Genomic DNA, 15,305 nt, shown 5'->3' on the forward strand with positions numbered 1-15,305 from the left:
CCACAAAGAACCACACAGCTCCTGCCAAGGGGCAAGCAAAAAAAAAAAAAAAAAAAAAAAGGTAACGTCTCACCTAGCTCAGCCAACCAGTGCAGATGGGAGGAGGGGGATGAAGGCCAAAGGACCAAGATCCGGGCTGGTGGCTGGGAAGTGGGGAGCAATGGGTGGGACTCAGGGATTAACCAAGTACCACAAGCTCCACACTCCAGTGCTGGGGCGGTACCCTGTTTCTATTGTCTTAATATTTCTCCGAAGGAGTGAGCCAGCGCTGAACTTCTTGGCGGAGACTCGGAACTCTCGTTATCTAGGTTTGGGGCTGCTAATTACAGGATTTGACCTGAGTTAAGGAAACAATGTAATAAGAATAACAATTCTTGACTTTTCAGACTTTAGAGTTTACAAATTCTCGCAGCCATAACTTCATTTGACCCTCACAATAACCTTACAACGTAGGTGTGTTATCTCCATTGTACTGTAAGGAAATTTAGAGAAAGGTGATGTAATGGACCAAAATCACACAAAACCTGAGCGTGCTAGAGTAGTTCTCAGTGCCAGTTTTCTGAACCCATGTTCAGAGACGCTTCTGCAGCTCAGCTGCCTCCCATGCAAATTTCTGTGGAAATTACCAACGTGAAAATGAACATCAGAAGGATTTGTATTCAAGAGCCTGGACACTCTGGCTATTTGAGAAGGAGGGATTTAAACGTGCAGGTGCTGAAGGCAGACAGCCTGGGTTTGAATCCCAGCTCTGCCACCTGAGATCTGGGTGAGGGTTGGTAAGTTCATCTATCTGGGCTCACTTCCCTCATTTGGAAAACAAGGATGAACTGTACCGAACCCATAAGGTTATGGTGGGGACTTAATGAGATAACAAATATAAAATGCTCAGCACAATGCCTGGCTCAACGTGAGTGCTTAATAAATATTGGATGATCCTTCTTGGAAACAAAACGATGGCTGTATCCCTTCTTTCCTCCGCAGGGCATGATGGTACCTCACTACATTACATTCTTGGCTTCAGCCAGAGAACAGTCTGACCCCTAACCAGCCTTATAGACAGCTGTCTGCAAGAAGAGAATGTTCTTTTTCCTTTTTATTTTGTTTTTGTTTACACCACTTTATTGAGGTATAATTGGTGCACAAAATGTTGTACATATTTAATGTATAAATATGAGTTTGGAGGTAAGTATACACCCATGAAACCATCACCATAAACTGTGCTATGCCATCAATATATATCTGTCACCTCCAAAAGTTTCCCCCTGTCCTCATTACTGTGTGTGTGGTAAGAACACAAGATCTACCCTCTTAGCAAGATCTACCGTCCTAAGTATGCAATACAGTATTATTAACTATAGACACAATGCTATACAGTAGTTCTTTATTATTTATTAATCTTGTATAAGCAAAACTCTCTATCCCTTAACACCTCCTCTTTTCTCCCTCCCCACCAGCTCCTGTCAACCACTATTCTACTCTCTGCTGCTATGAGTTTGACTATTTTAGATTCTTTATATAAGTGATACCACATAGTATTGTCCTTCTGTGACTGGCATATTTCACTGAGCATAATGTCCTCTAGATTCTTCCATGTGATTGCATATGGCAGGAATTCCTTCTTTTTCACAGCTGAATAATATTCCATTGTATGCATATGACATGTTTTCTTTATCCATTCACCCATCGATGGACATTCAAGTTGCTTCTGTGTCTTGGCTGTTGTGAACATGGCTGCAATGAACATAGGAGTGCAGACAGCTCTTTGAGATCCTGATTTCAGTTCCTTTGGCTGTACAGTATACCCAGAGGTGGGACTGCTGAATCATAGAGTAGTTCTATTTTTAATTTTTGGAGGAAGCTCCATACTGTTTTCTTTGTCTCAGGATCCACGCTGGCCATTGCCACCAATCCCTGGGTCTTCATCTCAGTTTTGCTGCCACCCAGGGGCCATCTCATGCCACACCGGGGTTACTTTCAAGGCATTGCTTTTAGGAGAGCAGTTCTCAAAAAGACAGTGGGGAATGGAGGAAAGAGGAAAGCACATCTATCTTTTGGGGGGTGAGGGGAGGCTCGTGAGGGTTAAAAGAATCCCACAGGTGCTTCTGATACCTACCTCCTCTCTACACCATTTGAGACCCACTAATTTAGGCAGAGCTCAAGAGAAGAGAAATGAGGGGGAAAGGGAACCACAGGAGATTCCCGTCTGTTTTCACCAGCACCAGGAATGTATGCTGCTTCCAAGAGGCGTCAGCTCTGCCTCAGGAATGAGGCAATGTTCTCTTTCTGACGCCATTCTCCAGCCAGGAAACACAGGATTGGGGAAGTTATGAAATGACCCTTCCTAAAGAGTCTTAAAAGTCAATCAGGGACTTCCTAGGTGGCGCAGTGGTAAAGAATCCGCCTGCCAATGCAGGGGACACGGGTTCAAGCCCTGCCCTGGGAAGATTCCACATGCCATGGAGCAACTAAGCCCGAGCGCCACAACTATTGAGCCTGTGCTCTAGAGCCCATGAGCCGCAACTACTGAGCCCATGTGCCACAACTATTGAAGCCCATGCGCCTAGAGCCTGTGCTCCACAACAAGAGAAACCACGACAATGAGGAGCCTGTGCACCACAATGAAGAGTAGCCCCCACTCGCAGCAACTAGAGAAAGCCCATGTGCAGCAACAAAGACCCAACGCAGCCAATAAATAAATAAATTTATAAAAAAAAAAAAAAGTCAATCAGGATAAAGGATTTGCATGGAGAGCATACAGAGAACTCTTTTTTTTTTTTTCTTTAATTTTTTAATTCACTTTCGGCTGTGTTGTGTCTTTGTTGCTGTGCACGGGCTTTCTCTACTTGCTGTGAGCAGTAGCTACTCTTTGCTGCAGTGCACAGACTTCTCATTGTGGTGGCTTTTCTTGTTTCAGACCATGGGCTCTAGCATGCAGGCTCAGTAGTTGTGGCACATGGGCTTAGTTGCTCTGGGGAATATGGGATCTTCCCGGACCAGGGATTGAACCTGTGTCCCCTGCATTGGCAGGCGGATTCGTAACCACTGCGCCACCAGGGAAGTCCGAGAACTCTTATAACTCAATAACAAAAATCCAAATTGGAGGATTTCCTAGGTAGCACAGTGGTTAAGAATCTGCCTGCCAATGCGGGGGACACGGGTTCGATCCCTGGTCCGGGAAGATCTCACATGCCACGGAGCAGCTGAGCCCGTGAGCCACAACTATTGAGCCTGTGTGCCGCAACTACTGAAGCCCATGCGCCTAAAGCCCATGCTCCGCAACAAGAGAAGCCATGCAATGAGGAGCCTGCACACCAAAATGAAGAGTAGCCCCCGCTCACCGCAACTAGAGAAAGCCCGTGTGCAGCATCGAAGACCCAACACAGCCAATAAATAAATAAATAATTTAAAAAAAAAAAGACAAACTGGAAAAGGGTCTGAATACACACTTCTCCAAAGAAAATATGCAAAAGACCAATATGCAAATGAAAAGGTGACAAGCATCATTAACCATCCAGGAAATGCCAAACAAAACCACAAAGATACCCCACTTCACACCCAGGAGGATGGCTAGCATCAAAGAGACAGATATTGGGGAGGATGTGGAGAAATCAGAGCCTTCCTACCCTGCTGGTGGGAATGTAAAATGATGCAACTGCTTGGAAAACAGTCTGGCTGGCAGTTCCCCAAAAGGTTAAACACAGAGTTACCATGTAACCAGCCACTCCACTCCTCAGGATGTACCCAAGAGAAATGAAAACATACATCCACCCAGAAGCATGTACACGAATGTTTATAAAATCAACATTCAAAACAACCAAAAAGTGAAAGCAATCCAAGTCTATCAAATAAAATGGAGTATAGCCATACAGGGAATATTATTTGGCAATAAAAAGGAAAGGTACCTGCTACAACATGGATGAACCTTGAAAACATGCTAAGTAAAAAGAGCCAGGTACAAAAGACCACATGTTGTATGCTTCGGTTTATATGAAATGTCTAGAATAGGCACATCTATAGAGGCAGAAAGTAGATTAGTGGTTGCCTAGGGCTGGGGTCAGGGGACAGTAGAAGCTTATGGCTAAGGGGTGCAGTGTGTCTTTATGGGGTGGCAAAAATGTTCTAAAATTGATTGACGGTTGCACAACTCTGTGAATATCCTAAACTCCATTGAACTGTACACTTTAAATGGGTGATTTGTAGGAAAGATGAATTCTATCTCGACAAAGCTGTTAAAAAAAATAATACCTCTCAGAATCGTCCTTGTACACCTACTTGAAGCAAAGGCAGTTTCCAAGCACCTGCATACAGTGTAGGTCACAGGGGGAAAAAAAAAAAAAAAACAGGGCCTTCTGGAAGGCAGGGCAACTGCAGTACAACCTTCTGGACCCTTCAGTGGCTGCAGCCTGGCACAGCCAGGCTCACTGGGGCTGGAGGGCACACTGCAGTGGACTGCCACCACACCTCAGGAGAGCAACTCCGTTCTACTAGCCTTGGACATGGCCATGAGCCTGGATGGGTCATGAAGCTCTGCAAGGTCACACATGAGCTCCAGACCTACCGGCACCTGCTCTGAAGACAAAGAGACAGAGCGAAAGGAACATGAGCTTTGGCAACACACAGACCCGACCTGGTACCACGTCTCTTCCACCTATTAGCTCCATGACCTCAGGCCTTTTCTTCATCTGAAAAAATTCAATAACAATGCCCATCACATAAGCTCCCCTCCCCCCATTTCTTTTTGTTTTGCTTTGTTGGGCTGACATTTATGGAAGGCTTACTAGGTACCAAGCAAATGCTGTCCATGCACTATTCTCTCTTTTAGTCTTCACCGCAGCCCTGGACAAAGCCAGGGCTATTTATTATCATGCCTTTTTTACAAAACTGGGGACTGTGGTTCAGAGAGGTTGGACAGATAGTGGCCAGAGCCACTATCACAAATCTATCACTTTAAGTACCACACTCTACTCCATCCCCACTGTAAGGATGACATTGTAAAGAGCAGAACCCAGAGCTGCACCCTCAGAAAAAAGGAAGAGCCAGGGTGCCAAAGCCCTGCTCCCTGAGCGGTGTCTCCAACCAGAGGCCACGGAGAGGACCCCTGGGGGTAGAAGAGGAAGGATAATGCTTTGGATACACACATCTCTTGAGCATGATGTGCCTGGGACTTGTTATGTAATTTCCTTGAACAGGCCAGAGACTGTCTGGACTCCCCCAATATTCCATGCACTCGCTTTTTGATAGGGAGGCAAAGATGTGTGGGAGGAATCACACCTTTACCAGGAGAAGCCTTGGGCATCTGGAGTGGGGGAGGCAGAGACAAGTGGCCTAAAACAGAAGAGCAGGTCTAGAGAATGGACCAGAAGACGAGGTCAAGGCAGGGCTGTGAAGCAGCCAGTAGACTCAGGAAAGCAGCTTTCTTGCCATTTCCTACCCAAAAAGAAGGCTGAGCTCAGCGGAATCCAGCCACTTCTCCCTCTGTGTTCCACTTATTATTGGGGTAGCAAATTACTCCAAAACCTGGCAGCTTAAAACAGTCATTTTCTTAGGTGTTTGTATTCTGTGGGTCCAGGCTTCGGTACATGGGTCAGTGGGGGGAGGGGGTGGGGGGGGGAGGTTGATGTCTCTATTCCATGATGTCTGGGACCTCATCTGGGAAGACAGGGGATGATAGGCCCCTGGGGGCTGGAATCCCCTGGGGCCCATTCTCTCACATGCTGGGTGCGTGGGCTGGGTAGACGCCCAGACAGACAGAGCACCTATGCACGTGGCCTCCCCATGGGGCGTGGCATCCTCACAACATAGCAGCCTCAGGCAATGAGACTTCTTACCTGGTCAGCCTGATGAGGAGATTGAAACTTCCATACGTGTAAATGCTTACTCTCCTCTATCTTGCAAAGGCCTGCTCACCACTCTCAGTTAAACAGTAAAATGAATACTAAGAGTGATCAGATAAGGGAAGAATGTCTTGCTCTCAGGCACCCACCCCAAGCCTTTGTTTGAGACCCTTTGCACATAGACTTGTTAAGTTCAACCTGCAACCAATATGAGAATGCCAATTGTGACCTTAGTCCTGATAAGAATGGAATGTCCTGCTCCTACAAGTTCCTGTTAGGACCCCCTACCATGTGTGTAACCCATGGCAACTCCCACACTCTGTGACTGCCCATGACCTATAGTAATTTGTAGCCAATCAGTTTGTACCAATTATAGCTGTATGCTTTAACCTATATAAGGAGAAGACTCCCCTGAAACCGGGGCCCAGAATTTTGGAGCATTACCTCGTCTGGATCCGCCGGCTCAATAAACCCGAGTTCTCCAACTCTCCGAGTGTGGTGCTTGGTTTCTCGTGGGATGGGTTTTCTGCAACAACCCAGCACTGCAACCACCAATATTCCAACAAATGAGGCAGAGGCAGCACCACCTTTCACACCTCAGCCTAGGAAGTCCAGCATCCTTCTCCACATTCCATTGGTCACAGCTGTCACAAACCCACTCAGATTCAAGGGCAGGGACATCTTGCCAGGAGAAATGTCAAGGAATCTGGGCGCCAAGCTCAGGGGCATTATGTGGAAGCGACTACCTTGGGGGCTCTGCCCTGTTTCCTGCAGAATCCAGTGCAAGAACCTCTCAGGCAGTAATAACCAGTGTCGAAAGAAGCCACCCCCAAAAGACCGCCTCCTGTGTGACTCCATGTATGTGACATTCAAGGACAAGACTAATCTATGGTCAGAATAGTGGTTCCTGGGGGCAGAGTGCAAAGGATACAAAGGAAGGAGGCTTTTGGGCTCTGTGTGTTCTATATCTTGATCTGCGTGGTGGCCACACAAACGTATTCACATGTAAAATTCATCAGAGCTCTATGCTTAAAATTCACGAACTGGACACACTCAGTCAAAAAATGATTTTTTTTTAATTACTACCAGCGGAAGTACCTCACCCTCCATCCCTGCCCCAGTCAGCTTTCCATGCCTCCTCATCCTGGTTGGTGGATGGAGCAGAAAGGCTCTCCCCAGAGGCAGGGACCTGTTCCACGCCCCCACCTGGCCCTTCAGCCCCCATTTCCTTCTCAGTTTCAGGATCCTAAAGTTAGTGTCAGAAGGGCCAGGCCCTCTTTTATGGAGGAGGAAGCAGGAAGCAGAGATGGGGAGGGATTTGAATGTGGCAGCTGTAGGACTTCACCTCCTCCATCAACCACGCCCCCGGGATCTTGAAAGCCCGAAAGGCAGAACTCCGCCCCTTTTCCTCTCGGTTGAGTGCTTGGCCTGATCTCTTGGTCAGCCCCTCAGACTCTGCTTAGTGAGGTTTTTGCACAGCCAAGCCCATTCAGATGGGAGTTTCCGGAAAGCAGGAAGATTTCCTTCATGACGAGTTTCTGGGCCCCACCCAGCTGGGCGGGACCCCCATCCCCATCCCCACCCCCACCCCCACCCCGTGCCTGGGCGGGGGGTTAATGCCGGCCCCTCCTTGGGGCGTGGCCCCAGTGACCAGCCCTGAGGGCTGTAGGCTTGAGAGAGCGCGCCCCTCCCAGAACTTCCAGAGCTTTGGGAACAGGAAGATGAGATGCTTTCACTTTCCAACTACAGACCAGGTGCCAGCACCTTTAAGTCCTATGCGAAGCTTAACTCTGACAGTTAAGGCCTCTCCTGATCCAGCTCTGTCCACCCGCACCCCCATCAGCCCCATAGCTCCGCTGTTCCACAGGCAACTCCTGTTCTCACAGCCGGAATTGTACCCACCCTCAAAGTCACATGTTGAAGTCCTTCAGCACCTCAGACTGTGACTGCATTTGGAGATAGGGTCTTTTAAAGAGGTCATTAAGTGGACTTCCTTGGTGGCACAGTGGTTAAGAATCTGCCTGCCAGTGCAGGGGACACGAGTTCCATTCCTGGTCCCGGAGGACCCCACCTGTCACAGAGAAACTAAGCCCCTGTGCCACAACTACTGAGCCTGTGCACCACAACTACTGAAGCCCACTCTAGAGCCAGAGCTCCGCAGCAAGGGAAGCCCCCACTAGCCACAACTAGAGAAAGCCCGTGGGTGGCAATGAAGACCCAATGCAGCCAAAAAATAAATAATAATTAAAAAAAAAAAAGAAATGATCTCATATATATTTTTTTTAAAAGTCATTAAGAGAAAATGAGGTCATGTGGATGTGCCCTAATCCAATATGGTTGGTGTCTTTATAAAGAAGAGGAGACTAGGACACAGACACACGCAGAAGGAAGCCCATGTGAAGACGCAGGGAGATGCCAGCCATCTACAAGCCAAGGAGAGAGACCTCAGAGGGAACGAACCCTGCCAGCAGCCTTGGACTTCAAGGTTCCAGAACAGTGAAAAGATAAATTCCTATTTGCTTAAGCTGCCCAGCCTGTGGTATTTTGTTACAGCAGCCAGAGCAGACTAGGACAACTCCCATCATCAGTGTCACACATTTTCACACTGCCTTTGCCCAAGCTGACCCCCCACCCACCCCCCCCACCCACCTGGGGTGCTGTTCCCTCCCTCTTCCCCCCACCCCCTGACAAGCTCCACCTTCCAGGCTTTGCTAACTGTTCAGTGGTATTTCCCTCCAAGCTCCCCTGAGTCAGCAAATTGCTCTGCACTGTCTCGCACTGTACATATGTCACCATTATTATCTCTATGACACCATATTTTGGTTTATCTCCTGTCGTCATCTTCCCTGCCAGACTTTGACCCTGAGATGAGGGCTGCACCTGACTCATCTCCACATCCCCAGCATGAGTAACAGATGGCTTGATAAAATGTCTGCTGGATGGCATTGCATGGAGAAGTTTGCTGAGTATCTCAGCATAGCCCCTGCTGGATCCCGGCGCTTCAGACCCCATGGCTTCCCCTTCCATGCCTCTGCCCTGCTCTCTGCACAATCCCGAACAAAGACTTTAGGATCGGAAGAATTATCATTGCCTTAGAGAGCGTATATTCTAAACCAAAAGCCCCAGGGAGGGCAATGCTTAACCTGAAGGTATACGTTGCTAGTGATGACAGTGCTGGCTGTCAGAGGCTGAAAACTAGCATATTTGGGGGTGGGGGGGGCACTTTCCTATCTTCCCAGCACCCCAAAGCTTGAGTCAGTAGCTCCTTCTCATGCTGGGTGAAACCAACCCTGATGTGTCTGTGAATCTCAGGGAGTGTGTGTGTGTGTGTGTGTGTGTGTGTGTGTGTGTGTGTGTGATGGAAAAGGAGGTGGTTATGTGTGAATCTTGGGGTGGAAAAGACCCCAAACTCACCTGTGTAGGGAAGCAGGGAAAGAGGCTCTGGAACCCCGGAGAGAGCACAGCGTTTGAAGTTCAGACAGACCTGGGGTTTGAAGTCTAGTGCCTGTGCTGCCAGTAGATTTAATGAGCCGAACACTCAGCGCCCAACAAATCTCCTGGCCTTTGGCGGGTGCCCTGCATCCCGGATGGTACCCTTCTCCTGATGTCTGTCCTGCACTAGTACTGAGCCTGGAGCACAGAAGACATCCTGTTTGGGGCCAGGCTGGCAGGGGTTAACCAGAGAAAGGCAGGTTGCTTCTCGAAAACAAAGGGCCTGGTCAATAGATGTGTAACGGCAGCCATTCATCAGCTAGGGCATAGTCTCCATGGGGAGCTGCCAGCCGGTTTCTCTGAAACGTCTAGCACAGAGCGATCCGGGAAAGCCAGGTTGAGGCTCGAAAGGCCCCGAGGTATGTCCGTCCTGGGGTCGATATCCTCAGAACACAGGGCTCCTCTCTCTCCACCCCTAGGACCCCTCGGGATCAGACTTGAAACACACGTTGTAAGAGCTGGAAAGGACCCTGGGCATCCATCAACTCCCTTCTTAACCTGGGGTCCGTGTTAAGAACTCAGCCAGATGTGAATTTGGAGTGAGGGAAAAAAATGTTCAGTAATGCTAACTGAAATTCAGCATTTCTATTATGAACACAGGCATCAAACCTCAGCAGAATGAGAAGGACCTAAGGCTTTGTCACTAAGAATAATGATAAAGCTCATTACAGTCATGGCAGAATTCTCAAAACGTTATTCATACAACTACCTCAAAATTGTAGTAGTGACCGGACCTACCACTAGATCTTGTTTAATGATTAATAAATAAACCTATGTATGAACATGGCACGAATCCGTTTTTCAATATTTTGGTAACTGTATGTCAGTATAATTAGTTTCCTTTGTCATCCTATGTCTTTAACTTTACTACCCCAACCAAAAGGGTCCAGTGGCACAAAAAGAGGTTAAAAACTCCCACTCTTGTTCAACACCTACAGAAATTGGGGAAACTGAGGCCAAGAGCAAGCAGTGTTTTTCATGGATGGGTGGATGGATGGATGGATGGATGGATGGATGAATGGATTAGATGGATGGATGGATGGATTAGATGGATGGGTGGATTAGATGGATGGATGGATGGATGGATGGATGGATGGATGGATGGGTGGATGGATGGATGGATTGGATGGATGGATGGATGGATGGATGGATGGATGGATGGATGGATTAGATGGATGGATGGGTGGATGGATGGATGGATGGATGGATGGATGGATGGATGGATGAATTGGATGGATTAGATGGATGGGTGGGTGGATGGATGGATGGATGGATTAGATGGATGGGTAGATGGATGGATGGATGGATGGGTGGATGGATGGATGGATGGATTGGATGGATGGATGGATGGATGGATGGATGGATGGATGGATGGATGAATTGGATGGATTAGATGGATGGGTGGGTGGATGGATGGATGGATGGATTAGATGGATGGGTAGATGGATGGATGGATGGATGGGTGGATGGATGGATGGATGGATTGGATGGATGGATGGATGGATGGATGGATGGATGGATAGATTAGATGGATGGATTAGATGGATGGGTGGATGGATGGATGGATTAGAGGCATGGATTAGATGTATGGGTGGATGCATGGATGGATGGATTAGATGGATGGATGGATGGATGAATAGATGGATTAGATGGATGGGTGGATGGATGGATTAGATGGATGGATGGGTGGATGGGTGGATGGATGGATTAGATGGATGGATGGGTGGATGGATGGATTAGATAGATGGGTGGATGGATGGATGGATTAGATGGATGGATGGGTGGATGGATGGATTAGATGGATGGATGGGTGGATGGATGGATTAGATGGATGGGTGGATGGATGGATGGATTAGATGGATGGATGTGTGGGTGGATGGATTAGATGGATGGGTGGATGGATGGGTGGATGGATGGATTGGATGGGTGGATGGATGGGTGGATGGATTAGATGGGTGGATGGAGGGATGGATGGATGGATGGATGGGTGGATGGATGGATGTGAAAATGAAAAAACAGCATAGTAATAACAATAATAACCCTTGTTAACTTCCTACCCTGAGCCAAGCATTTTTTAAGTAATTTAATCTTTATTGAGTAATTTAATCCTATGAGGAAGATAACGTTACTCTCCCAGTGAACAGGTAAGATAACTGATGCACAAAGACGTGAAGTGACTTACCACAAGGCCACACAGCTAGTAAATGGAAGAACTATGATCCAAACCCCTGAGCCTGTACTCTGACCTACCTTCCCTACGACTGCTCTTCACCAGTCCAGTTGAGCATTGTTTAGGGCTGAGCTCTGGGATCACAGACCAAGATTTGGATCCCAACTCTGTCACTTGGCAGCTGTGTGACTCAGGGCAACTTACTTCACTTCCACAAGTCCCAGTTTTCTCACCCGCAACATGAAGAGAGCAGCAGTGTCTCCACCACAGGGTGGTATATGGATTAATGAGGCATGGAAAACACTTAGCACAGTGCCTAGCACATTGTAAATGCTCAAAAACTGAGTTTTAATTGATGAAACCAAAGCACAGACTCATTTTCAATGGTAATATGTGCCTATATGCTAAGATCTCCAGAAAATAAGAAAATAAAAATTATCTAGGCTAGAACCCAGATCCCAGCTCCTGGTAAGACTGGTAGGTCAGAAATTAACAAGTGCCCACTGGAATTTTGCTTTCATTTTAGGGATGAGGGGGAAATGGCTGAGATTGGAAGCAAATATATAAAAACGCAAGAGTTAGTACCTCCTTCCAAAGAGTACAGTATGGGGGCTTCCCTGGTGGTGCAGTGGTTAAGAATCCGCCTGCCAATGCAGGGGACACAGGTCCAGGAAGATCCCACATGCCGTGGAACAACTAACTCCGTGCGCCACAACTGCTGAGCCTGAGCTCTAGAGCCCACGAGCCACAGCTATTGAGGCCACGTGCCACAACTACTGAAGCCTGCACGCCTAGAGCACGAGCTCCACAACAAAAGAAACCACAGTAATGAGAAGCCCACGCACCGCAACACTCATGACAACCAAAGAAAGGCTGCATGCATCAACAAAGACCCAACACAGCCAAAAATAAAATAAATAAATAAATTTATTTAAAAAAACAAAACAAAGAGTACAGGATGGAAAGTGGGGAAAGAGTAACATCACAGTGGAGAAATCTGACAAACACTGCCTCGGTCAGCTAATCAAAGTTACAATTAAGAGTGAGAAGTCAGACTTCCTAGATGGCACAGTGGTTAAGAATCCGCCTGCCAGTGCAGAGGACACGGGTTCGAGCCCTGCTCTGGAAAGATTCCACGTGCCGCGGAGCAACTAAGTCCTTGCACCACAACTGTTGAGCCTGTGCTCTAGAGCCCGTGTGCCACAACTATTGAAGCCCATGCGCCTAGAGCCCGTGCTCTGCAACAAGAGAAGATGCTACAATGAGGAGCCTGTGCACCACAATGAAGAGTAGCCCCTGCTCTCAGCAACTAGAGAAAGTCCGTGTGCAGCAACGAAAACCCAACACAGCCAATAAATAAATATATAAATGTATAAAAAAAAAAGAGTGAGAAATCATATGGATAACATGTACCTTTGATATGATATAATGAGAATGGTGCTTTACATCCACCTCCCAAAAACCTATATCCACTGTCTAATCAGGAGAAAAACATCAGACAAACTCAAATTAAAGGACATTCTACAAGTACTCCTCAAAACTGTCGGAGTCATCCAAAATAAGGAAAGTCTCAGAAACTGTAACAGCTGAACAAAGCCTAAAGAAACAACAACTAAATGTAATGTGGGTCCCTGGAACAGAAAAGTGATATTAAGTAAAAACTAAGGAATGTGGATAACGTCTGGACTTCAATTAAAATAATAATATGTCAGCACTGTTTTCATTTCTTGTGACCAATATACCACACTAATGTAAGATATTAACATCAAGGAAAACTGGGTGTGGGTTGAGGGGAGCACTCTGTACTATTTTTGCAATTTTTCTGTTAACTTAAATCTATTCTAAAATAAAAAGTAAACTTAAAAAATGGTATATCTGGGTGGTGAACTTAATAGGCAATATCTTTTCTTAATTGTACTTCTCTGTATTTTCTAAGTAGTCTACGAGGAATATGTTTTGCTTTTGTCATCAAAGAAAAATTCAATAAACTTTGTCTTTAAAAAAATGAATGAATGGGTGCTTGGCCCTTTGGAGACAGAGTGCTATATAAATAAAAGTATAATTAGAGTCGTTCCTTGGGCAGTGATTAAAACCCACTTTATCATTCTGCACCCAGGAGGCTCCAGCCATGAGGGCCTGGCACTCTCCCCAGGGTAGAGTGGTGTGCCTCCTAAACCTGCCAACATGTTTCCTGTCTGTGATGGGCTCTCTCTGGCAGGGGAGAGGCAGGGAGTCAGGGCAGCTGCTCAGCGGCCAAAGGCTTGTCCCAGGTGAACCTACACTTCTGGCTCAGAGAGCCCCCAGAGGCAAATCAGCCCCAAGAAAATCCTGTCCAGCAGCTTCCAGGCCAAGTGTCAGCCGGCTCTGGGCCTAGAAATCGAGAGATCCAGAAAAGGTCCTCTGTTCCCATCATATAAATAAACAAAAGAAGGAAGACAAAACTAGCCAGGACTGCTTGCTCTGTCCCAGGTATGTTCATCTGCCACCATTTAGTCCTCAAATGGTTCTGTAGAGCAGATCCTCTATTTCACACCTCTTTTAAAGTTGAGGCATAGCACGGGGAGGTTGGCTTGGTGCTTTGTGAAGACCTAGAGGAGTGGGATGGGGAGGGTGGGAGGGAGGCTCAAGAGGGAGGGGATATAGGGATATATGTATAAATATAGTTGATTCGCTTTGTTGTACAGTAGAAGCTAATATAACATTGTAAAACAATTATACTCTAATAAAGATGTATTAAAAAAATAAATAAAATAAAATAAAAAAATAAAGCTGAGGCTCAGAGAGGGTCCCCAAGGATCAGAAGCAGAAGATAAACTCTGACCTGCTCACTCCTCCACCGGAACCACCTGTCTCCAAGACTCTTGGGGATGGGCTGTGTCCGTGGCAGATGGCTGGACCACATCTGGGGGACAGGATGGAGGAAGGACAGCAGGCAGCAACAGTGGGGAGAAGACTTCCCACAACACCTGCCACTACCACCCAAATACCAAGGGCACTGTGGGCAACGACTAGCGTGTTCTCAGGCTCAACCCCAACCCAAACACAAATCCCGGCCTTGGGTGGTAGGGAATGTGGGACTACCCCCTGGGCACCACTCCTGTTCAATTCCCAAAGGCTTCCTCTGTTATCTGGTACCCAGTTCACATGTGGACAGGCTCTCGGTGAGGGCCTCAGAAGCAAGGAATCGGGGAGAGACAGTGTTGAGATATTTTTCATTATAACGGGATTGGGACCAAACTCTCTGAGAGTTATCAACTAAATTCCCAGGAAGGGCCAGCTCAGCCTTCTAACATGTAGGAAAGAGTTTGATTCCTTTATAAACGCATGGACTTGTTGCCTTTAAGCGGTGCCCTCAAAGACTGCACACTTATTGTAGAACTCATTCCAACTCTCCAGTAATTGCCTTCAGAGCCACCTTTGACCAAAATTGATTAGCCCGCTTGACTGCCCAAAGAATTCCCCAATATGGGCATCCAAGTCACTTTCAGCTGTTTCCAAAATTCAAAGCCGGGTTCCAAAGACCAAGACCTGCCCCTCTGAGGCCACTCCCAAGAACCCACCCAGGCACAGTCTGAGAAATGGCCGCATGGTAAGAATATACTTTCCCAGGTGTTGTCAGACACTTTACAGTCAGGTCAAAGCTCATGTATGCTGCTCCCTTCTCTCCCTGACTCCCCACAAGGGCCCCGAACTGGTCCTCAGGCAGAGGGTGGGCCGCCCCCACCCGCCAGACCTGGCTCTGCCGTCTCCGGAAGCAGGGCCCCATCTCTTCCCCCTCCCAGCAGGGCCCGGGCACTGGGACTGGCCCA

Source organism: Hippopotamus amphibius, chromosome 3, assembly GCF_030028045.1.
Source record: "Hippopotamus amphibius kiboko isolate mHipAmp2 chromosome 3, mHipAmp2.hap2, whole genome shotgun sequence".
Classification (NCBI taxonomy): Eukaryota; Metazoa; Chordata; class Mammalia; order Artiodactyla; family Hippopotamidae; genus Hippopotamus; species Hippopotamus amphibius.